This window comes from Eleutherodactylus coqui, chromosome 5 (genome assembly GCF_035609145.1).
Source record: "Eleutherodactylus coqui strain aEleCoq1 chromosome 5, aEleCoq1.hap1, whole genome shotgun sequence".
NCBI classification, from domain to species: Eukaryota; Metazoa; Chordata; class Amphibia; order Anura; family Eleutherodactylidae; genus Eleutherodactylus; species Eleutherodactylus coqui.
Window position 1 is genome coordinate 47,423,908 of NC_089841.1, and position 26,055 is coordinate 47,449,962.

The 26,055-nt window shown below is 45.3% G+C and overlaps 1 protein-coding gene across 2 annotated transcripts in view; it reads right to left on the reverse strand.

Annotated features, from left to right (window-relative positions):
• RAI14 (retinoic acid induced 14) overlaps nt 1-14,784 on the reverse strand; it is a 137,743-nt gene extending 122,959 nt beyond the window's left edge. For both annotated transcript variants that reach the window (XM_066602463.1, XM_066602462.1), the window contains exon 1: nt 14,643-14,784. The gene's annotated coding sequence lies outside the window, so the exon portion shown is untranslated. The remainder of the gene's footprint in view (nt 1-14,642) is intronic.
• Nucleotides 14,785-26,055: the final 11,271 nt, after the last annotated feature.

Consider the following 26,055-nt stretch of genomic DNA (forward strand, 5'->3'; position numbering starts at 1 on the left):
GCGATATCAGTACGAGGAACTTGGACCAATATCACACTCTAAGGCCTTATTCACACGGCCGTATTTACGCAGGTATTCGCCCTATCTGTTGCCGAAATACTCAGCAAGCTCCCATAGACTTCAATGGAGGGAAAGTGAGTTACCCTGCGTACAAGGCTGGGGAAAGAACACAGCTGGCCCGATTTAACCATTATTGGTCATTTAGAGCATTTAACAGTGATCGATGGTTTTCATCGACACCGCGCATTTTTTTGCCGATACAGCGGCGCTGTAAATGGCTGAAAATGTACAGCTGGGGTTCGGAGCTTCATCGTGATATTCATTCATGCTGTAATACAGTGCGTACGGGCGAATGGAAAAACGCATACGATCGTGATTTTCTATGCGAGTGTGATTGTTTTGTTTTTTTTTGAGTCATGCATCGCACTGCTGTACATGCAATTTTCATGCAGATCTTTCACGCATGTGAAAACCGCAGGCTATTTCAATAGGAAAAATAAAAATGGCATGAAAATCGCATCTGTGTGCAATCTTTTGCGCCCCATAGAAATAATGGGCGGGATCCCCGTGTCCTATCTCGCAGAGAGAAGGACTGCCTGTGTAAATAGACTCAATTACAGGTTCTACCGACATGCGATCTATGTACGTCTCGCAACGCGCAAAACTCACGCAATAAAAGGTCCGTGTGAGAGCGCCGTCGTGGCCAGATCTCTCCACAGCTGATCGCTGGATGTCTGACGGACAGGACAGCCCATAATAAGCTTATAATTAGAGGATCTGTTACAAAAAGGGATTCCCCCGAGCGGAGAAGCCATGTAACTAACGAACCTGCATACATTTGGTAATATAATGGTATTTCGGACGAGAACGTCGTTAACATCACCCGCACCTCCCTGAAGGAAACAAGTGGCAATAACTGCAACGTGAACAAAGAAAGACGGCAACATATCAGATATCAGCGGGGAGGGGAGGAGGAGTAAATACACGAATATCACCTTCCCTGGAGAGCAGCGGTCACACTCCTCTGCGGCCTTGTTTATGAAAACTGTCCCGTTGCCCCTAGCAACCAATCACAGCGCAACTTTCATTTCCTAAACTGCTGAGGTAAAATGAAAGCTGCACCGTGATTGGTTGCTAGGGGCACCACAGGCTGCATCCATGTGAGGCAGTTTTCATGCAGGCCTCACGATACGCAACGCCCTCAGATATGAGCTGCCACGCGGCGAATCTGTATTTTGTACTGAACACCTACAGAAATGATCGGGAAACTAGTCATCTTCTGCCAAGTCATTAAAATGGCATCCCGCTGCAAAATCTGCATGTACTACATACGCATGTCGTGGTGATATCTGTGGTGGATGGGTGACAGTCAATATGGCTGCCATAACAGCTGGCACGGGGGGGGGGGGGGGGGGGTCATCATTCAAATTTTGCAGGTATCTGAATGGCAGAGGGCATCATTACGCAGTATGGCTGCCATCGCTACAGTTCCCATATTGGTTGTGACTAACTTTTCTGAATGGCAAAGTTGCAGATATATACATATTAACCCCTTAAAAACTGTCAAAATGCGCTTTTATGGTTTCACTAAGGCTAACTTTACACGGCCGAGAAAATCGCGCAAGATTTGTGCGTCGCGAGACACACAAATATGAACACCTTTTTTTTGAATGGAGTCATATACATGAGTGGCATGCTCCAACTTTTCGCGTTCCTCGGAACCCATGACCCACTGTTTTTAATGGGGCCGGGTAAACATTGCACGCCGTGTGAGGTGCAATGAGTGAGTAGCCTAAGGCCTCCTTCACACGAGCGTATGTGTTTTCACGCTGGCTGCATCGCCGCCAAAAATCGCGTGAACAAAGAAAAGCCACAATCAAGTCCGAAAATTAGCATTTGCACGTCCATTCACACGACCAGCCCGGAAATCTCGGCATGAATCCTCGGAATGACTTCTAATAGAGGCACCTGTAAGCTTTTCCCTGCGCAGGACGCTGCTAAACTGCTTCCTCCTCCCTATTTTTCCAGCTCTCATAGGAGTCTATGGGAGCCGCCAACATATAATCAGTTCAAAGAAAGAGCAAGACCTATCTTTTCCGGCAGCCTATAAATTCCTAATTTATAAAAATCCTAATTTAAAGGGGTTTTCCAAGCAGCACCCACTGTCAGAGCTGGGATACACTGGGGTCGAAGCGGAAGCCACTCGAGCGCCGCCCGTGTAGTGGCCGGCGCTCATAATTCCACGCGCAGCTTTCAGTGAAATCAATGGGACCCCAGCCTGAAATTACAAGCCTGGTCACTAAATAGGAATCAGCGCAGTGGGTTCCGCTTTTACACTGATGTAGCCCGACGCTGATAATGGGCGTTGTGTGTGCAATAGGCAGAGTCTAGAACCCATTGATTTCAATTGGTTCATTCATTTTCAGTATTTTGCACGCACATTTTGGTCGTGAAAAAACCCTCCCAAAAAACATACTCTTATTTTTTTAAATATTTGCACACCAAGGGTCCCCATAGAAGTCAATAGGGGGTGCACAGCTATTGGTTCCCCAAGTTTGAGACTCCTGAATTGTAAATTGCAATCATTACTGCCACCTAACTTTCTCGGACTCCTGAAAGGCAAAGATATACATTAATATAGAAAAGGATGTATAATTGTAGAACCAGGCAAGGTGACAACCAATGCGGCTGCCAACACTACCATCCTTAGGATAGATGGCACCCTGCATGGCACTTTTTTTTGGTGCACAAAAGAAACAGACGATACATATTGCGCCAATAGACAGTCTGCCTGTATTCTGTTTGCACAGAAAGTAGTAAGATGGCAGCATACTAGGACAGATTGGGAAATAAATACTGTACCAGAACCAAGCTCATGGCAATAACACAACCCCATAACCAAGCTCATAATATACAGAACCATACGTCAGACTATATGTCACTTTACGTATCTTCGATCTGATTTTAGAGGAATTCTTCTTTGTTCACAAGCGCGTGATCACGCCTGCAGGCCGTCTGTGCGTGCGTCCAACATACACCAGTCAATGTGGATATTCACACAAGCAGTTTTCCACAGACTCATGGTCGGTGCTAATCTGCTCCGATTTCGGAGATTCTTTTTGACCACTGAAACTCTGCGCTATTGTGTGCGAGTTTGAAGAAAAAAAAAAAAAAGCGGGAAGATAGTTTTCAACTATATTTTTTAAAGTTTTCAAATACGCTATATAGTACCACTGAAGACTACAACTTGTCCCACAAAATATAAGCCCTCATGTGAAAACGAGAAAATGAAAAAAAAAGGCCTGCAGCAGGAAGGGGTTAAAGTCTAGAAAATCTATTGTGCTTTATATAGGTCAGCAGCACAAGTCTCTCTGTGGTCCCGATTGCTACAATGTTTCAGTGAGGGCAAAATGTATCAGTCGGCTGTCCAGACTGTTCAGCCCAAAGACCTATGTAAGGGCTTCTACCTACTAGTGTTTTGGTTTTTTCTAACGCTGCGTTTTTTACAATGGGACTTTCTAATGTTTAAAAAAAAATAAAAATTAATTAATAAAAAAATAAAAAATAAACAAAATCGCAAGTTTGTGTTATTGCGATTTTTGTGCGATTCGATTTTAACATTAGAAAGTCCCATTTAAAAAAAAAAAACGCAGCGATATCGCAGCGTTAAAAAAACGCTAGTGGGTAGAAGCCCTAAGGTTGTCTGTCCACGGGCGATATGTCACAGCGTTATCTGTGGCGATAATCCGCAACGGGTAATGCAGTGAGCGTAGCCAGGCGTCCACGAGCGGAGAATCATAGCGATTCTCCACTCGCGGGATTAAAATCGCTCCGATTTGCCATGATTCTCTGCTGTGAGCCTATCTATTAGGCTCATCGGGGAGACCTGTCAGTGCTCCCCGACGGCGGAATATCGCTAGTGATATTCCGTCACGGCCGTGGACAGGCGGCCTTTGGCCGGTTTCACACGAACAGATTTGAATTGTGTATTGCATGTAGACGAACCGCAGTAACACGCGGGCACTGAAAGGCACAGATTTTCGAAATTTCCTTCACACTTGTGACCATGAATTGCGCATTCCATAAGTGGAAGAAAAATCACAGCATGCTCTATTTTACAGAGAGAGAGAGAATAATTTCGCCTGGGTGGTCGACTGCAATATTCTGATGTCATTTCCTGCTTGCGAGCTTTAGGCCACCTGCACACGGCCGGATTCGCATTGCGGAATCCGAAGCGGGTGCCGCCTCCAGCAAATACCTTCTATAGCATCGCTCAGGCTCTATAGAAGGTCTATGGACGACAGCGTCCGGGCACTGCGCTCAGATGAATGCCTCAGCTTGTTCATTTCAGCGATCCTGTAGGCCTCAGCACCTGGACCCCACCGATTGGAAAAACAACACATCTGGAACTCATTAGACGAATTAGCCATTTCAAATCAGTGCGTCTTTGTATACCGTGAGCAAAAAAAAACATGCCCTGCAGGCAGAAAGAGTACAGTGAAACGCGCAGACACACTCGCAAAAAAGCCTCATTCACAGTGCAAAAAAGTTGCGCTGAAGCGTGCGCAGTTGCGCTTACACTCATGTGAAGCCGGCTGTAATTTTGGTGTTACTTTTTAAAATCATTTTCATGGCGTGCACCAAGCAAAATAAATATTTTCATTGTCTGGGTCATTACAAACGCAGTAATACCCATTATGTGCTGCATTTAAAAACATTTTTTAGTATTTTATCCATTTCGAAAGGGTTTTTGTCGGCAAAAATGTGTGTTTGTTTTTTAAATTGGATTTTATTTTTTTTTAACTAAGCTTCATTAAATTTTTTTTAACACTATTTAGTCCCTAACAGGGACTTGAATATGCGATAATTAGATCACTAGGATAGTACACTGCATTACTTAGGTAGTGCATTCTACTAAGGCTATGACATCAGCCCTTTATACTCTGTAGGAGGCGGAGCCTAATAGGCTAAGTTACAAGATAGACATGGAGGCTTTGTCAGGCCTTCAGCTGCCATGAGAATCCATAAATACTTTGTAATCACACTGCGGGGAGCCCCCTCCCCTGCCATCTGCTTACATGCTGCAGTTGCTATTGATTGCGGCACGTACAGGGTTAAATTGCCGGGCCCTATGTTTTCTCCATTCCCTGCAGTTACAGCAGGAGCCTGGCTGTCAGTAGTCAGCCAAGCCACCGGCATGTCCAGGTTTAAAGCCCATTAGCGACTGCTGTAAAAAGGTGTATTGGTGGTCACTAAGGGGTTAAAATATTTAGTTACACTTACGTTCATTTACATGGGCCTATGCAGCGAAAAATGAACCAATTTCACTATACTAGCGTGTTGCATGTGTTTTTGGTGCGTTTTTTTTACATGCCATCTACAGCGGTAGAAACGTATGGTGGATTTTTTTTATACCTCATGCCCCTCACTGCCACCAATGTTTGGGGTTCTCAGAAATCCCTTCAATGGGTCCGTGTTCAGTCAATTAAAAAGATAGGCAACGAAAAAAGCCCACGTGATTGGGCCCTGAAGGTCCTGTACAGGCTGGGAGTTTCTGAATATAAAGGAGAATGCTTCCAATCATTGACAGCAAGCAGAGATCTTGAAAGTAGTGATTAACTGAAACACAAAGTACAGTAGAAAGTTACAGAATGTTAAGACAGGAAAGTCCCATTACACTCCAGAAACCAGATGAGGCTTTAATCAGGGAAATCCTTCTATTGTTTTGCGGCTCCTCACGCTACACTGAGTTATTGTACAAATTAAGGGCGAGAAGCCGGATTTATACCGTTCCAGGAAAATGAGTGAGAAGTAAGAGCAGCTCTGTGGGCCACCACAGGAACGAAGGCGGGGAAGCTCCACTGACTCATCTGTGACACACAAACCAAATCCATTTCTGTAATCCAGGAGCACTTCCCATATACACCAATCATCAGAGCTAAAAGTGCGCCAAAAGCAATCGCCGGGAAGACAGCTGCAGGGCTTGTCTTCAGGATCACATGTTTACTCGTACATTTCCTGTGTTACCTATCACTAGTGATGAGCGATTAGTGGAATAATCAGTTCGGGCCGCATTCACGAAAATCATTGTGAAGCTGGACAGTTGATTCCGACTCCCAATAAAGTCAATGGTAGTAAAAATTGGGTACACTAATTTGCCCTCCAGAAGGTCCCCAAGGCAGCCAACACCCCCAAATTGCAAGGGTTTACAGTCACACATCGGGGGAACACTTTGCTCCTTCCAAAAAATTGGTCAATATAGTGTACAGTGGTGTAGGGGTCAATCGTAGCACATAGGTGTCACTGAAAACATAAGAAAGCCCACATAGGGTCCCCGAGATCAGAAATTGCGCCAACGAATAGAGCAGATGGGCAGCTTGTTTTAAAAGAATGTCATACATTTTACAAGGGCAAATTCTACCAGGTGAACAGAAGAGCCGAGCACGGACCATCTCCAAGGAACAGATGTAGAGCTACAGACACTTCTTATGTTCCAGGAAAGTTTTTATTTAGGAGGAGGAGAAGGAGAGCAGCAGCACCCAGACCACCACCACCACCATCACCATCAGTAGCACCCAGACCACCACCACCACCACCACCAGCAGCACCCAGACCAGCAGCACCCAGACCACCACCACCCAGACTACCCCCCAGACCACCACCAGCACCCAGAGCACCACCAGCACCCAGACCACCACCAGCACCTTGAGGGCAGAGTGTGCTCCTCGTGAAAACATGAGAGCTGAAGCTCTGTATATCCATATTGATATATTTTTGATTTGGGGGGAATTAGGAGGAGGAAAAATGGTGGAAGTAGAAGGAGAGCACCATCACCACCAGCAGCAATGTGAGCATTGAAAGGCATGCATTTTTGCTTTTTCGTTCACACTCGCGAATGCAAACTGAGTATTCTGCAAGCGGAAACAAAATTGCAGCATGCTCTATTTTGCCTTGGAATCCACGCGGGCGGCCTTCATCGATGTCAAGGGGACTGTCTGACCCGTCGCACATATGCAAATAACATTGCGTATGGGCCTTGGGTACTCGGGTCATCGCTAAGTGATGGCGCAGGAAATACAAATAAACAAAAAAAAACCTCTACTGAGCATAATCGCCCGCGAGCCTTTGCGGTCATGTTCAGTACAGTTAATTACTGAACCCAGGGTTTCAGACGGATTCTGCTATGGGCCTTCGGCCTGCGTGTACACGAGTTAATATTGCCAGCATGCTAGCTAATCAGTGGAATCTGCCATGGGGGTGCCAGAGTGGTCTGTGGACTGGCGGATACGTCAGTCAGTTATCACACCCCAGCTGTGCTGAACACACTTTCTGACAGCACACTGGAAGCGGGGCAGGGAAGCACCTCTAAAGGTGCTTTTACACGGGACAACCTGTAGGGCGCATGATGACAGGGCATCCCAGAAATAATCATTTCTGTGTAAAAGCACTGCTTGTGAATGGAGGCAGAGCGAGCTGGAGATCGTTCTGGACGCCCATCTCCATTCACAGTCAGCAAGCAGTTGTTCATAAGTGAGCGACTGCCTGTCTAGATGGGCCTCTAGATGAGTCTATGAAAAAACTGAAAAATTCTCACCAAATTCTGCATTCGTATAATGTGCGAATATTGATGTGGAACTGAAAATGGTGGCATTCTGCAGGCAATTGCACATCAAAATTTGCGTTCAGACCTGCAGATTTTGGTGCGGACTTTGACAACGGAATATTCTGCAGTGTTCTATAAAATACGCCGTCCCGTGTGAAAACACCCTTATTGCCAGTTTTCAAAAACGGTCTTCATGTGGCCTGATCAAAAGATGTCGGAAAATCTGCCAAATTTTCTTTGCAGAAGCCGTACTGTATATTTTAGGACTTGGCCTGTAATAACGGTTATAAACTCCGGTAGTTTATACAGAGGAGCCAGGTTATCTCGAACTGCTTAGTCATCTCCAGGCCGGGGAAATTATCTAATTAACCTCTAATCCTGGGATTTGACTCGCATCCTGTGCATTGTCTCCGACAGTCGGATTCGCAAATTTAAGCTTAAATCTCTCCTAGTGTTGTCGTCTCTGAAAAATAACACTAAACCCAATGACTGATGGCTCTGATTTAAAGGGATTGTCCGGTTGCCAGATGAGATTTTAATTTTAAGTCCAAATGTATTAAAAATAAAAAAAAGTTCTCTTTTCTGGCGATCCAGCGCTGCAGCCCTACAGTCTCCTTGGTTTTTGCTTTCAAATGGCTACCACTTGACCTCTGCAGCCAATCAGAGGCAGCAGTGGTCAGGTGCTGTTTTCCTTGCAACACCACTTAGATGCCGAGAGCCATGATACCAGGAGAACGGCACCTGACAGCTGTGCCCTCTGATTGGATGCAGCAGGCAGGTGGTAGCTGTTCCACAACAAACACCGGGAGGACCGCAGGGCTGTGGGAAGAGGATAGCTCAGGTACCATTACTTTTGCTGTTTAAACACATTTGTGCAACTAATTTTAAAAAAATCCTCTGTCATTGGACAACCCCCTTTAAGTTTGTGGGTTTTTTTTTACTTTAAAGGGGTCTTCCATTTGTAAACTATTGATAGCCTATCCTCAGGATAGATCATCAATAGTAGATTGGCAAAGGTTTGTTGCCTAGGCCCTCTGCAACAGGCGTTCACACTTATGTACTGAACTGAATTCTGCAGGAAGCAGACAGCTTCATTCTCACTGTAGTGGTCAGGCTTGGAATTGCATGTCAAGTTCCCATTGAAATTTCCTAAAACTCACCAAAGACCAAGTATAGGGAGACACTGAGCTCTTCAACATTATTTCTATGATGTTGGAGAAATCTGGATGTCTAGACTGGTCCTTACAACCCATGCGGAGCCTTAATGCCCATAAACTAGCCAGAAAAGGAGCAAGTCATATAGAGGGCGAGGACAAGGATTAAAGGGGTTATCTCATCAGAGACAAGCCCATTCAGAATGAGAATGTCACATGTTATAAAGGCATAAAAATCATCCTTGGCTCGTCCACTAAACGTTGGGTTTAAATAGCCTCGTTCAGTCGTTCTCATTCACTTCTACAGCAATTGTGAAAGACTCAACGATTTCACTGAGGGATGGTCGGTTCCATGTAAGAGCACAGCAACGATCATTGCTGGGATGACTTGTGGGGCATCTGCGCCCGACAATTTATCCCGTGTAAGAGAGCACAAAGGGTTACGTCGCTCTACAGCCTGCCCTGAATGTGCCGCTACACTGTACCAGACATCTCCCTCGCTGTCTTCGAGGTTTTATATCCACTTTGAGAGCGCTTGGTAATCGCCGGCTGGCCAGATGGCATTATAAAGCCTGGACATAATAGCTCAGCAGGCGGACGAGAGGTCGGGATAATCCAAATTTATTTAATGAGGTCACAATGAATATCCACATGTTCCAATCTACATCCATCGCCCCATAGCTGATGTCACTTTACTTAACGTGTCATTGTAATTCCTCCTTAATTAGAAGCAGGACATCTCACTGAATGAATGAGTAATCGCAGGTGGAATAATGTAGACAACAGCGCCATTACCGGGGGTTTCCGGGTTTATGTAAATAAAGCTTAATCTCTGTATAAAATAAAGTCTGCTAGAAAGTTGTAGAAGTTTTAGGTTTAAATAATTCACCATTTTCAGTATATCTATTTGCTGAAGTGATTGAGAACTCAGCTGAGAAGTGGATACAATTGTATCCAGTGTAGACAATGCTCTGTGAGCTAAACAGCCCAGACTCCAGACTGATACATTGTACATAGCTAGTCCTGCTCTCAGCTGAGAAGTGGATACAATTGTATCCAGTGTAGACAGTGCTCTGTGAGCTAAACAGCCCAGACTCCAGACTGATACATTGTACATGGCTAGTCCTGCTCTCAGCTAAGAAGTGGATACAATTGTATCCAGTGTAGACAATGCTCTGTGAGCTGAACAGCCCAGACTCACAGTGCATTGACTAGAATAGATACAATTGTAGCCACTTCCCAGCTGACAGCGGACTAGCTATGTACAATGTATTAGTCTGGAGTCCGGGCTGTTTAGCTCACAGAGCATTGTCTACACTGGATAAAATTGTATCCACTTCTCAGCTGACAGCAGGACTAGCTATGTACAATGTATCAGTCTGGAGTCCGGGCTGTTTAGCTCACAGAGTATTGTCTACACTGGATACAACTGTATCCACTTCTCAGCTGAGAGCAGGACTAGCTATATACAATGTATCAGTCTGGAGTCCGGGCTGTTTAGCTCACAGAGCATTGTCTACACTGGATACAATTGTATCCACTTCTCAGCTGACAGTAGGACTAGCTATGTACAATGTATCAGTCTGGAGTCCGGGCTGTTTAGCTCACAGAGCATTGTCCTATACTTCTAAGCTGAGAGCATGACTAGTTATGTAGTGGTCTTTAAATAAAATCATCAGACTCTGGGTGTGGCTGGTGCTCATGTGATATCTTTACAGGATTGTGTCATGCGGCATCCTGGCTGGGATGATGGGTGTTATTACACAGCGATGATGGACTGTGATTGGAGTTTTGCACAGATGTGCGGGTGACACAGAAGAGATGACACAGGGAGGGGCGTACAGCTACAGCTTTATGGCCGTATCTTAAAGCCTCTTCATGAGGATAAACAGGGCCATAAAAGTGAGTAGTCAACACAGTGATTTCAGCCATACCACAGGTCATCCGTTATCACAGGCCAGCTATACAGTATAACACTTTCTCATGTTCAGGAGATGTGCGTTAGATCACCTGATCATATATCATGCATGTCATAGCATGTGCTTACATCATATAATCTAGTCTTCTATAATACATGTAATATGTGATCACGACATATATGGCATATCATCTGATCATATATGCCATACCATGTCATTATATCAGAAAATCCAGCAGGACAACCTGTGATTAGTATGTTTTAGGAGGTCCAGCTTCGTCTAATCACAGCCCTCGTATTGGTTGGCTGAGCTAGGGCTTATTTTAGGGGGAGGGCTTAACTTTGTTGCAATAAAAAACACACAAGTTTATCGCTGGCAGCAGTGAAGCGAGGCACGATTTTTCACAAGTAAAACGCATCACTGACGCTACAAAATCGCAGGAACAGAGCTGCGATGTCGCCACAATTTTGTGGCGCCAATATCACTGTCGCCCGTGTAAAAGAGCCCTAAGGCTCCAGTCACATGGGGCAGTTCAGTTGCAATAAAACCCTACCAAAAAGTGGAGTGGCAAAACTGCGTACAATTTTTGCCACATTTTACTACAAACACACATGGCTTTACTAATGCACTTTTTGGTGGTTTGTGACCGGAGCCGTACAGTCAGTGTGGCTCTACTAAAACGGGTTTTCTCACATCAGCTGATAGTCCATGTAAAAAAAATTTGTTTTTAAATCATATGTATGTGGCCTTGTGGAGTGACGATTCGGATTACAATCATCCATTCAAGTCGACGATAGCGCACACGGACAACACGGATCATTTAAAAGCAACGCCAGAAAAAAAAATTGGCCTTCTGTTCTTCTACAAACTAAGGATAGGTGAGTGTGAGATCAGTCGGAGAAACTCAGACCAATATTAAACTCTTAGGCCCCCTGTCCACGGGCATTGCGGAATCTGCTGCGGGAGCAGGAGCCGCAGACGAATCTCCGCCGGTCAGCCTAATCTAATAGATAGGCTGACCGTGAAGAATCGAGGCAATTCACCGCATGCTGCGAACTGCCCGCCGTGAGCGGAGAATCGCAGTAATTCTCCGCTTATGGACAGGGGGCCTGCGCTTTCCATAGTAATGCTATGGAAACCTTCAGATAGCGTGATTCGCCGGCGATTTACTTTCGGCAAAATCACGCCTGTGGACAGGTACCCCTTAGGGTTTCTTCACACGGACATATATCGGCCGGGTTTTCACGCCTGGCCGATACACGCTGCCCCTCTGATGCATTGGCTTACAATGTATCAGTGCACAGAGGCGTATTTCCATGGCATAAAAGCTTTCACGTGGCGGGTGCTTCCACGCCGCCGGCAGCAGCTGCATAGATTCCTACGGGAGCCTATGCTAGCTGCCGGAGAGGGGAGGTGGGAGGGAGTTTACCAGCGTGACTCCCTACCCCTTTTCTTCTCCTCTCCGCCCCTTGCCACTGTTTGCAATGGGAGGGGGCGATGTAGAGCTAAGCTCTGCCAGCTCCGCCCCCTCCCATTGCTGACAGCGGACAAGGGGCGGGGAGGGAGCTTAGCTCCGCCTCATCACGCCCCATCGCAAACGGCCGGAGGCGAGGAGAGAGAAGGTGAGCCAGCGAGAGGGAGGGAGGGAAGGGGGAATGTCTCCCCAGGCCCCACGGCATTGCGGCCTTGGCGTATATGTGCCAGGCCCTTTGCCGTTCAGGCGTTTTTACGGCGCTGGCAGGCGCATGTTAAATGCCTACGACCGTGTACATGGGCCCCTAGGGCTTATACACACAAACATATTTGGGCGGCGTATCAAAACAAATAATTTGCGTGCGCAATACACGGTGAATTTAACGGGTTCCTTCTTATGAACAAATTTTTCGTGCGCATTTTGTGTGTGCAAAAAAAAAAAAAAAGCAGCAGCAGCAGCGTGCTCTAAAGAGCGAATATTGAACTAATTTCACCAATGGATGCGAGCATTGGTGCAGGGTTTTTTTGTGAGCACAAATGTACACAATTAGCGCATTCAAAAGTGCAGTAAAGCATGCAAAATGCAAGAAAGCAGTGCAAATGTGCACGTAAATGCACTTACACCCGTGTGACACCAGCCTTAAACCTGCAATTCTTGCTTGTAATTGGGATGCATGTGACAATCAAATTTTATTCAATAGTACAAATCGTACTGGCATGTATTAGGCTAGGGTCCGGGCTGTTTAGCTCACAGAGCATTGTCTACACTGGATACAATTGTATGCACTCCTCAGCGAGAGCAGAACTAGCTATGTACAATGTATCAGTCTGGAGTCCGGGTTGTTTAGCTCACAGAGCATTGTCTACACTGGATACAATTGTATCTACTTCTCAGTAAGAGCAGGACTAGCTATGTACAATGTATCAGTCTGGAGTCTGGGCTGTTTAGCTCACAGAGCATTGTCTACACTGGATACAATTGTATCAACTTCTCAGCCCGAGCGCAGGACTAGCTATGTACAATGTATCAGTCGGAATTCAGGGCTGTTTAACTCATAGAGCATTGTCTACACTGGATATAGTTGTATTAACCCCCTCAGCTGTGAGATGTATTATTGCCGAATGCACACAGCCAGGCCCGGCCTGTGACCCCTGCGTACCTGTCAGGATGGTTCTTTACTGTGCTGTGGATGTGTCGGCCTGTGTGCATGCACGGTGCAGATAATGCTGTGTCATCCCTGATGATGACACGGAATCCGCGACCCTTCCGCAATGTCATTGCAGAAGGGCTGCGGATCAGACGGCTTCCATTAACTTCAATGTAAGCCGTCTGCACTGGAAGAGGACATGCTGCGGTTTTCCCTCCATGAGCTTTCAGCCTCGCAACAATGTTTCTATTCACTAACAGCAAACAGATATCTTGGATCTAGTGAAAATCCGATGAATCATGTAAGATTGCCCAACGTATTATTATACTACAAGCGTTATCTGCATATCAGTACAACACAGCTTTATCATATTGGGGAAATGCACTAAAAACCAAGGTTATCCGAATATCTGCATTCATCATCAGCCTGTAATTCCCAGGAACATCTCTGCTGGGCTCGTCCAGTCGCCATGTCACCTAACGATGGACGTCATACAAGGGGACCCTTCACCACGGGCGCCATGTAACACCACATTTCTCCTGTAGTGGTCGCTATCTACAGTCTAATTATTATTAGCCTCCTATAATAACATGAAATGATAGAACCGCTTGTATTATTCCCTAAGGCTGCATTCACACTGCGATTCCCACGTACAGATTCTGTCCAAGCTGGACAAAACTCACACGGAAGAAGAAACAAATCATTTGAATGGGTCGATTCATACGTGATTTTTCACTTGGACCGATAGTCCGGCTTTTGTGCGATTCTTGTTTGAGAATTGCTCAATATTTTCTATAGGAACGTTCAAAAAAATGCCAGTATGATCTGTTTTTAATGCGCGCTCCTACGGGGTCCGCATGAGAAAAATAACCTTGCAATTTTTTTAATGTGCATGTAAAACGGATGTAAAACGCACGTTACAATCGCACCAAAACCGCACTCAGAGTGGCTTCCATCCGTTGCAAGATCAGGCGACCCTGACCCCCACCGCCCGGGTCGCAGTGTGCAGGCTCCATTCATACCTGCCGCGGTGCCCCTATTTTAGTGAGTGCTGGGGGTGACAGACCCCACTGATGTGACATTTGCCATCTATCCAGCTGAACGCCCCCTTTAACCACAAGTCATTAGATGGTATTTATATAGCGCCAACATATTCCGCAGCGTCTGCAGAACATCACATCATCGCAGTGAACAAGGCAAGATGTTCTGCAGCTTCTACATATGGGAGGAAGCAAAAACCTACATCCAGGGGAGGTGTGGGATACACATGGGATGCCCACCTGGCAGCTATAGGTGTGTGCCCTGGCATGGTGCCCCTAGCCATATGCTCCCTGCCCCCTCTTACCTCCTGCCCGGATCAGGGTGCCTGCTGCCGCCGGTGCTCCCGCAGATCTCGGCTCCCGGCCGCCGGCTGCCGCTGCTGCATTACTTCTTATTACTCTTCCACTTCTGATCTTTGGACTTTTCTTCTCTTTTGTTTGCAGTTGTGGGTGCTCTCTGCTGCCACCTGGCGTCCGCTCCCGGCAACTGCAGCCGCCACTGTCACCGGCTCTAGGAGGGGCCAGGAGGAACAAAGGAGGTGCCATCCAGGCAGGAGGAATGCTGAACTGCCCTCCGCACCCCTCTCCTCCTGCAGTGGTACAGTCCAGGCTAGTGCAACTTAATCTGCAGGAGAAAGGTGGAGGTGAGCTGACCCCACATCACCCCAAAGCAAGGGGGGGATTTATTACTGTGCACCAAACTTATAATTAGGTCCTTTTAGACAGAACAATTATTGTTCAAACAAGCGAAAGTGAATGATAATCGTTCGGTCTAAACGCGAGTCAACGACTAAACGGCGAACAAGAATCGCTTGCTTTTCGGTTATTTATTTTATGCAGGCAAACAAATCCTTGTTGGCTCATTAACTTATCATTTGGTATAACCAGCGCTCGTTCAGTCGTTAGCAGCCACTTATACTGCGAATTTGAACGATTTCTCGTGCGAACGAGCCGACGATGTATCTACCGGTATAAACAGGCCGCACGAGAGCGAACGAGCCAGTGGTGATGTCACTCGTTCAAACGAGAATCGCCTCATCTGAAAGTACCCTAAGGGCTCATTCACACGAGTGGGAGACGCGGCCATTTTTTTTTTCATTTTCGTTTTTACAGTTATTGTCTGCCGCCGTCTTGACAGACGCAACTTTATTTTTCCGTCGACGTAGTTGTTCAAGGGCTCGATTTTTTTTTTTGCGTAGCACTCTGTAGTTGCCATTGGTGCCATTTGGTGTGAATATGGTTTTTGATGGCTTTGTATTAAAGCTTTTCTTGGAGACGGGATGACCAAAAAGGCGCAATTCTGGGGTGTATTTTCTTCCTGCTGACGCTGACTGTGCAGAATAAATAATGTGTTATTTTGATCGGAATTTTGCATAATTTTACAATACCAAATATGTTTGGGTTTTTTTTTTTTCTGTTAGAAATATGGGTGACGGGTTTTTTAAAATTTTATTTTACCTTTTATTTTTTCTGTTAATTAATAAAACATTTTTTAACTAATTTTTACGTCTTTTTTAAACTTGCAAGCATTTGATCGCTCATAGAGTATAAGGCAATAATTGCATTATACTGCATTCTGACAGTCTATCAAAGCATGCCACAGGCATGGCTTGATAGGCAAGCAGTAATGGCAGCCCTGGGGGCCTTCAGAAGGCCCTGGGCTGTTATGGTAACCAAACAGCTCCTCACGATCTCATAACATTCTACCACACGTGACAGACAACTGGCTGTACACGAAGAAGAGGACTCTACACTCGGAAGAGGTTCAGGGTTCAGGTGAGCAAAAGCATTGCTGGAAGAAGTCATTATGGCAGTCTGGGCTGGATGAGAAAAGGGAGAAAATTGGATGATGTCAACTGTGATCACTGGATATAACGGTACTATAATTACTTATATGGTCTACACAGAGCCTGTACAGAACTGGTACCGGTGTCTACCATTATATGGTCACTGTATGGTAGTGGTAATGTTTTTTCAATAGTGTTTTTATTAGTGTTTTTAATAGTGTAACAGTAAGGTGGTCATGATGTGTAATAGTAGGGAGGTATTTAATTACTGCATTGTGGTAATGTTTGCACCTAATAATAATGTTATATGATAACTACATGTTTAAATAAAGCTGTTGTTTTTTTTTTTGGGGGGGGGGGGGGATGGTAAAGGGAAATCCTCTGCCTAAAAGGATCTGTTTTATGACAGAATCAAACAGCGTCACACTGACCCCATTAACTGTTAGGTGGATTCACAACCGGCTGAGTGATCGTACTCAAAGAGTGCTCATAAATGGCTGCACATCCAAGTGGAAGAATGTATCAAGTGGGGTACCACAAGGCTCTGTCCTAGGCCCAGTGTTGGTGAACATTTTTATAAATGATCTGGAGGAGTGGATTGAAGGGAAACTGATCAAATTTGCTGACGACACAAAGCTAGGAGGGATAGCTAACACTAGGGAAGAGAGAGAGAGTATTCAAAAAGATCTAGAAAAGTTTGCACAGTGCGCAGAATGCATTTCTCCTTGTTAAATACCAAAGTCCTACATCTGGGCAAGAAAAATGAAGAAAGCACATACAGAATGGAAGGAATTGGGCTAAGCAGCAGCACATGTGGAAAAGACTTGGGTATACTAATAGATCATAGACTGAACTTGAGTCAACAATGTGATGCAGCAGCAAAAAAGGCAAACACAATTCTAGGATGTATTCCTGCTCTACCATTCTATGATTCTATGTATTTTAGGGCTGCTTCACACAGACATATTTGCACTATGAGGTAGCTTTTCACACCAGAGGTCCACATATAAGTCTATGGGAAGCGCACAGATAAGCAATACACTGCACAATTCTGTGGAAAAAAAATTTGTGATAAAAATTTTTCAAAAGTTTCATGGCAAATATGGCATGTGCTAAAACTGGCACAACCTGATAAATTCCCCTACATGTGGTTGGTGCTGCACTGCCTGCTGCTTATACAATGGATTATTGTGAAGCCCTTTTTTATCTGCATTGGGGAAAGTTGGGTGAGAACCAATATGGCTGCCACCGCAACACCGCCTACCACAGATATTGTCACCACTAGGGAGATGCCAAGAAGTTATTATATTAAAGGGGTTATTCCCAAATCTACAGTTATTCCTTATCTACATGGTAGGGGATAACTTTCTGATCAGCGGAGGTCTGAGTAAATGGGTAAAAAAAAAAAAAAAAAAAAAAAAGTAGCACATACAGAGAACATCCGGGTGCGCTTTAATTGTCACTGATCACTGCTAGGGTTCTTCAGGTGATCGTATTTGCACACGTTTTCGAGGCTCCATTCACTTCCAACGAGACTGCTGAAGTTAAGAGTACAAGCACTAACCATTTTTTATCAGCCCCGGTGAAATGAATGGAAAGGCGGCCGTACATTCTTGGCAGCGCTACATTTATTCTGACCTCACTGCGGGTTGAAAAGTCAACCCCAAAGTGATGAGAACAGGAGGACAGGAGACCCCCATTCTCAGGGTCACTGGTGGGACTCCCACCAATCATAAAGTTATCCGCTATTCTATAGATAGGGGGTTACTTTAGATTTTGGAATAACCCCTTTCAGTGGATATATAAATATTCACCCAAATCTTCCACATAGTCCATTAGTCCAAAGAATGTCATAACAGCAGTGCCCCCACAGAGTCATATGACAGGAGTCATTATCACCAACTCTATGAAATAGAGATACAACTATATGAGGAACATGCCCTTAAAAGTTGATTCCAAAGTGTTAATAGGGGTTGTCACTTCGGACAGCCCATTCAGTTAAGAGGGCCCCTTAGAGATAAGCCGGCCCTGTTCTTGGAATGGCACTTATTGAAATTAGATGGAGGTGCTGACATGTTCTGATCAGCTGACAGGAAGAAGTCATCGATTCATGCTGCTTGTGCCAAATTCTGACCTCCCATCAGAAATCTAGTGTCAGAACTGGCGACTCTCGGTGCCTCTGTGCCCGCACTACCGGTCCTACCACCCGGGTTGCAGGAGTGCGGCGCAGGGGAGTCCCGGTTTTAGTGATCTCCCCTGGCCGCTGTAGATCTGGTCGCCGCCGGGTTGCTAGGGACGCAGTGGGTGCCGCCCCGCGCCGCGTCCCCATTTTCATGACTACCAGGCGGGCTTCCTTGGTATCCGTCTGCTCAGCAAGGCTGGGGGCGGTGTTCCCAGCGTCTCCTTGATTGGGCCCTGCTGCTGTCAGGCTCCCCGTCCCAATCAGCTGCTGGGCCGGGAGTTCTGACAGCATTTAAATGTGTCTGTTTCCTTCCAGCATTGCCAGTGTTAGTTTGGTCTTCCAGCTGCACCCGCGTATTGTTTGACTCCTGTTGTGACCCCGGCTTTCTGACTTTCTGCTTTTTGGACTTGACTACGTTTTTGCCTTCCCCTCTGTACTGCGTACCCTCCTGTTGCCAACCTGGATAGTCTGACCATTCTACTGTTTGTTTGTCTCCAGTGTCTGTTTGTCTTTCCCGTGTCCCGCTTCCCTAGTGAGTGTAGGGACCGTTCCCCAGTTGTCGCCCTGGGGGTTAGCCCAGCGGGGCAAGTAGGCAGGGACAGGGGGTGTGGGTTTATCTCAGGGACTTCCATTATCCCGCTCCCTGTCCTAACATCTAGATCCATCTGAGCAGAAGATGTTTTTCCGCTGCTCAGTGATACAATTTTTGGGCTCTTTTGCCCCCCGCAGTCTCATCTTTCTGTTTCTCCTAAACGCAATGGCGCTGGAACTGGTTGTCTGCTGTTATATCCCATCCCTGATAAGGAACGTTAAGTTACTAATTCAGACACGTCAGTCAGAGCACCAGTGTTGTATTGAGTTGCAATTTGCCTGTCCATCAGAATGATTCCTGACATCCTCCTCTGACCCCTTTCAGTGATGAGTTGTTTCCATCCACAGGATTCCCTTTCGCTAGATGTCTTCCTTAATCACCCCATTCTCTGTATACTCTCCACACCGTTACACGAGAAAACCCCACACGGTTGGCAGTGACATCCCAGCCCCGGCTAGTCTAGCACCGATGACCGGCCTCGTTGGAAGTCGCTCAAATCGCTGGATTTTCCGATCTAATGTGAATTCACATTGAAACTGATAAATGGAGCTGCACTCCGGGGTCACGGGGATAATTTTCCTCCAGGGAAGCTCCAATCGTGAAAGGTCCAGTGTCTCTAATATAGCAGGCAGTATAAATCAGATCTGTCGAGTTGTTAAAAACACTATTCAGCTGAGTTTTCACACATGGGGGGGGGGGGGAGAAAATCACATGTTGCTCCATTACTTTTAATAGTAAAGTCGCATCACACTCGCACGCACATGTGATTGTGAGTTAATTTTTTTTGTCTCCCATAGGAAATAATGGGATGGATATATCACCCAAAAACAGGACATGCTGCAATTTTTCCGTCTCACAGCATCGCTGCGAGAGAAAAGCCGCACACGTCAGTAGAGCCCATTTACAATGATGGCTTCTACTTTCGTACAAGTTTTGTACATCTTGCAACGAAAGAAAATTGCCGAGTAGATAAGCGAAATAAGCCCTGAATGCTATTTACTGTCCATTCTAAGGAACGTTCCCGCAGACAGACTGAGGCGAAGGGTTAATGCGATGCAGGAATTCTCGCAGTGAAACTGTTGCAGTAAAGCGTGATTTGTACGTGCTCCGCACGCTGGCAAAAACTGCTGTTTACATTAGACAAACGGAGTCTTGTTCTAGACGGGACTTCGCTGCCAAGTCCAGACAAAAGCTGCTGCGATCGTGTCTATTGTGGCGGCGAAGAGCTGAAAAATCCCCTGAACCTCACCGCGGACGACATAAAACACGGCCGGACAGCCTGCATGTAAAACAAGCTGTAAAGATCACCTAAAGCCCGATGACGCAACTTGTCACACCGGCCAAGAATGTCACCGGAAGGCTGGAGACCTGGAATTCTCAGCAGATGGAATTAAAGGCGCAGCTAATATTCCACTTGTATAAGACAAGCCAAAAAAAAATCAGCCACGTACCTTTGGTGCACTACAGCGCCCAGCAGTCCTGCTTGTCTAACAGTGTTGTATGTGATTACAAACAGCACCACTCTTCTTAACAGGCTGTGTCTGGTATTGCAGCTCAAATAAAAGGGGTTGTCTATGGTTAGAAAAACATGGCTGCCTTCTTCCAAACACAGCGCCACCCTTGTCCATAGGGTTGTTTATGGTATTGTAGCTCAACTTCCATGAAGTGAATGGGAAGGGAGCTGCAATACCAGACATAACCAACAGGCAAGGATGGCGCTGTGTTTGGAAGAAAGCAGACATGTTTTTCTAACTCTGGACAACCCCTTTTAGTTGAGTTGCAATACCAGCCTGTGCAGTATAGTGGCGCTGTTTCTAGAAAACAAGCAGACCTTTTTCTAGTCCCTGGGAGTCTTGGTGGGCCAGTGGTCAGACCCTCTCCAATTTCACCTTTTTGGCAATTCACTGTATATGTTGTGAAGAAGTGAAGGTGACAAAAGATTATTTAAAGGCATTTTAATCTGTAGATGTAGAATAATAATAATAATAATCTTTATTTGTATAGCGCCAACTTATTAGGGCTGAGTTTGTCATCTGGCATGTAATTGCTGGGGTCTGATAGAATGGCAGGTAAACCTACTGCATTATCTTAAGGGGATGGTTTCATGAAGACAGACCTTTCCATATGCCCTGAATAGAGGCACTCTCACTGACGAAGAGTAAGGTTGATTATGTAATACATGGACAGCCCAGGTCTGCCTGTTAGACCCTACCTCTAGCCTCTGGCAAGGCCTAATAGGCTTCCATACTTGGTAGACCTAAAGACCATTGGTAGGTCCCTGGCTGTCATAGCAAACCTATAGGCACCTTGTGATCAGCACCCCTAAATGAATTAGATGCTGTGGTTACTATTGACTTCGGATGTGTTTGCGCGTGCAAAATGCAGAGAATAAAACTCATGGAGGTTGCGCCAAAAAAGATAGAACATGTTCTATCTCTGCATATTTGCACACTAAAGATCCCCATAGAAGTCAATGGGGTGTGTGCAAATGAGCACGCAATGCGCAAGAAGATGCAAGGAACACTGCGAAATTCCACTGGAAAAATAACACATCTGGAACTGTCAGGTTGGATGGGGGCCGTCTGTGGACAGCCATTTTTAGGTCTCTCCAGAGATTTTTTACTGGGTTCAAGTCAGAGCTCTGGCTGGGTCACTCAAGGACGTTCACAGAGTTGTCCCTAAGCCCCTTCTGTGATGTCTTGCCTCTGTGCTGAGAGTCATTGTCTTGTTGGAAGGTGAACCTTCTGCCCAGTCTGAGGTCCTTTCGTTATTCATTAAGATTATCTCTATACTCTGCTCCATTCAGCTTTCCATCCACCCTGACCGGTCTCCCTGTCCCCCAGTATGATGCTGCCACCACCAGGCGTCACTGTAGGGATGGTATTGGGCAGGTGATAAGCAGCTCCTGGATTCCTCCAGATATAACACTTAAAATTGAGGCCAAAAAGGTTCCATCTTGGTGTCATCAGACCAGAGAATCTTGTTTCTCACAGTCTGAGAATCCTTTGAGCTGGAATATGTTTTTCTCCAGCAGGCTTCAGGGTATTCTGTAGCTTCCAAATTGTATAGTGTGCACACATCATCGACCAGATCAGACACAAGTGCGGGTCTAAGCTGAGTCTGCTCTACAATGTGTAGAGCCTCAGGCTTTATTGTAACACATGATACCTGCCCTTTTATCGGCGTGCAACAGATTACATCAGCAACATATAGGATTCTCATTTGTCGGATCATATAGAATCCCCCACCCCTCTCCAAAGTCCAGTGTGTAAGCCAGTCTTTTGTTCTATCAACATGTGCTCAATTTAAACAGCTCTTTGTGGGGGAGGGGCTGGATACTCTTCTTCAGTATTGGAATGTGACTTAACTCTTTAAGAGGCTGCTTGTGGAACTTTGTGCCAAGTCAACATTATACCACACACACATCTTTCACCATGCCATTGTCCAGCAATTACCATAATGAAATTATGCAGCCATTAGCCTCTAAGAGTTAAAGTCACTACAGCTGCGTAATACATCTAGTTTATTACAAATCAATAGACATTTTACGCTAACTAATTATCATGTCTACCACACCTTCAGGTGCTTTTTGGTAACTCCAGGCGGCTTTCATGTGTCTTTTACTGAGGAGGCTTCTTTCTGCCCCTCTGCCATAAAGCCCAGATTGGTGGAGGCTGCAATGATGGTTGACCTTCTGGAAGTTTCTCCCATCTGCACACTGGATCTTTGGAGCTCAGCCAGATTGACCATTGGGTTCTTGATCACCTCTCTTACCAAGGCCCTTCTCCCCTGATTACTTAGTTTGGGAGGCCGGCGGCTCTAGGAAGAGTCCTGCTTGTTCCATCTGTCTTCCATGTAAGAAATATGGAGGCTGCTGGTCTCCTGGAAGCTTTCAGGGCAGCAGAGATGCTTTTTCAGCTTTTTCATCTCTGCCTCCACACAATGCTGTCTCTGAGCTCTACAGGAAGTTCTTTCCTCTCATGGCTTGGTTTTGGCTCTGATATGCATTGTGAGCTGTGAAACCTTATATAGACAGGAATGTCTTTTAAAATGAAGTCCAATCTACTGATTTTCCCACAGGTGACTCCAATCAAGGTGCAGAAACATCTCAGAGATGGTCAAGAGAAATCAGAGGAAACCAGAGCTACATTTCAAGTGTTATACCAAAGGGCGTGAATACTTATGTCAATGCAAAATGTTAGAAATCTTTGTAAACTTTTTAAAAATGAAAAACTAACATACTGTTGTCACTTTGTCATTATGGGTTACTGAGTGCAGAATGAGGGGGAAAAGTTGAATTGTTTTTAAATGTGCACAAGGCCACAACATAACAAAATGTAAAAAAAAGTAAAAGAGTCTGAGGACTTCCCAGACCCATTTATATAGTTTTTGGCAATGGGGGACAAAATTCTAATAAAAATCATAATAATAAGTTGAACTAGATGGACAATTGCCTTTCTTTAGCCTAGCATACTATGTACATTGGATAACCTCTGCATCAGCAGTATAAATAGGAAGGAGTAGAAAAGGGTTAATTTAGAGGGTTACCATGTGCGCACAAGACGCATGACAAATTCAGCTCTACTACATCTTTTATCTAATGACCTTCATAATGAGTTTACTGTTTGCAGCCACACAAGCAAAAGCTTTCATGTCTCCCCTTCTTACTAATGGCCAGGAATGTAGGGAATGTGTGATGCAATAAATGACAATGTCGTCTTGGAGAAGTACAAACCGGTCCAGCCTGATGCTGCTGTTTGCTTGTAGGACGCTATCGTAGAACCTCCAGTAAGAGTTTAATAGAACTGCGACCCAGACGGGGATTTTCCAGATACCTCTTCACCAGGCAATGCAGAAGTAGGGGATCTAAGTAGATGGACTGGTGAGGAAATGAAACCCAGAATCAGGGATGTAACAAACAGCAGAGAGCGAGGTATAACATCCTGATAATATGTGCTAATGTCACAGATCACTGTATGGCGGTGCAAAGTCAGAGCACGATGCAGCAGATGAAGTAAGAACATTGAAGTAAATGTATGCAAAGGAATGGTAGTGAGCAGTTGGGTTTTCACCTTCGATTATTTAGATATTACATACACATATTTGATTCATTGAGACTTGTTGGAAGTGACAGAGTAATAGTGAACCCAACCGTAAGTGTCCCCCTTAGTGGCCTCAATAGTAATACTGCCCCCCTTAATGGCCACAGTATTAATGGTGACCACATTAGTGTGCCCAGTAGTAACAGTGCTCCCGTTAGGCTGCCAGTAGTAATAATTACCCCAAATCTATCATGATCTAATATTTCCCACAGCTGAGGGTTTTCCACAATTATATTCAGTCTATACATTCCTAGATTTCAGGTTGATATTTTTTATATTGTAGTAGACTCAGTACAGAAGAGAGTCAGCCATTAGACAATTACTTCTGACATCCGGCCATGAATTTGCAGATTGTTAGGTTGTGCAGCTGGGACCTTTGGTTCTACAGGTTTCCATGACAACACCTTCACAGGTGAGGGATAATTGAGCTGGCTGGGAGTGGAGTTTCTCCAGCCAGTCAATCCCCATGGTCTGCTGCACATATATACCAGCCCCTCTGATTAATCCCTCTGATTTACTCATTCTGTGTTATTCCCACTTAGAGCTGGCAATTATGCATATTAGTCTGTAGTGTTTCTCTAACCTTCCCTGAGGACGGTCTTGACCCCCTCTCCCTTCCCCTTTGACAGGTGCGGACTCCAGACGTCTGATGTCATGTATGGTCAGATGAGTGATTCCTGACACGGTTCCATTTATGTCAGCACGGTGACTGACTCTATTTCCCCTTGGTGTAAGGACATTTGGACTAGCTACCGTATGGTTTGCTATGTGTATGCATATGAGTTCTGGGTGAGGATCCTGTTCTGTGTGTGAAGAGTGGCTTGTTTTGTATGTCTGTGCTGGTGACCAGACGTGCTGTATAAGCAGTCGAGTTCTGTGTGTTGTGAACAGTGTTGTGTCTTGTGTTTTGTGCATCTCTCCAGGTTCTGAATCAGGGATAGCTAGGTCCCAGATGGAGACGGTGGGGCCATCCTTATCGGTACGATCACCCTGCTTTTAGGCAGGGGTGCCCCACTTACCCTGATTAGTAAGGGACTCCATCTTTGCCTGGAGTGGTGAAATTGGTCTATGCATATAGTATGTGAGTGTTTGCGGTTTTAATAGGACACCATCTTGCATCCGTACTGACGTTCGGTGTCTTAGTGTGCCATGTGGACTTAACACAGACTAGATCCAAGGGCCATGCACTGTGTTACTGCATGTAAAAACAACAATCAAGTTTGCTTTGTGGCTAATGAAAAATCGGTGAACAGTCTCTTATGGAAGCACATTCTGCTCATAGACGTCAATGGACTCCATTGCCTAAGTTTCTCTATTGAACTATCATATGTAAATGAGAGGCAGAAAAACGCCTCTGCAGTTTTTATTCTCCAATAGGTGGTGCTGCAGAAACATTTTTCTATCTCTCATTTGCATTCCTTATTACCCAGACAGCATTGCATAGCTTATAAAGGTCCCTTTACTCGGGATGAATGTCAGACACATAGATTTTCAAGTGAATGGAGGCAGAGGTGCCAGGATCATTGCAGCCTGCCCAAACTCCATTCACAGTAAAAAGAAGTTGCTCAAACATTGGAGCAACTCCTGTTTACACGAGCCAATAGTCGCTTGATTTATAGTTCTGCTAAAAACCAAGCGACTCCGACAAGCGAACAATTTCACGTTCTGTGCCCTGTTGATCGCCTCGTGTTAACTGGATGATTATTGCCTGAATTCGCTGTTTCTAAAGACAATTTGAGCAAAAATCATTCTCCCTTAAGTCTCCACACACCAAACAAGGGAAACTCTCTAAGGTAAAAGGGAATACTCTTTCAGATAAAAGTAATGGATCCAACTAATTCTTATCCACTCTTGCTGACAACTTTATCTTCCAAAAGGTCAAAGTGAAAACAAGGGAATCTGCTATCTTGGACCTAATTCTTAACAAGGGGGAGGGAATAGTTGAGGAAGTAAGGGTGCCTGGGACCTTAGGAGGCAGTGATCATGCTATCCTTGAATTTTGGATAAAAAGAGGAGGAAGATCTGAGAAAACTTAGACCTCAAGGTTGGATTTCA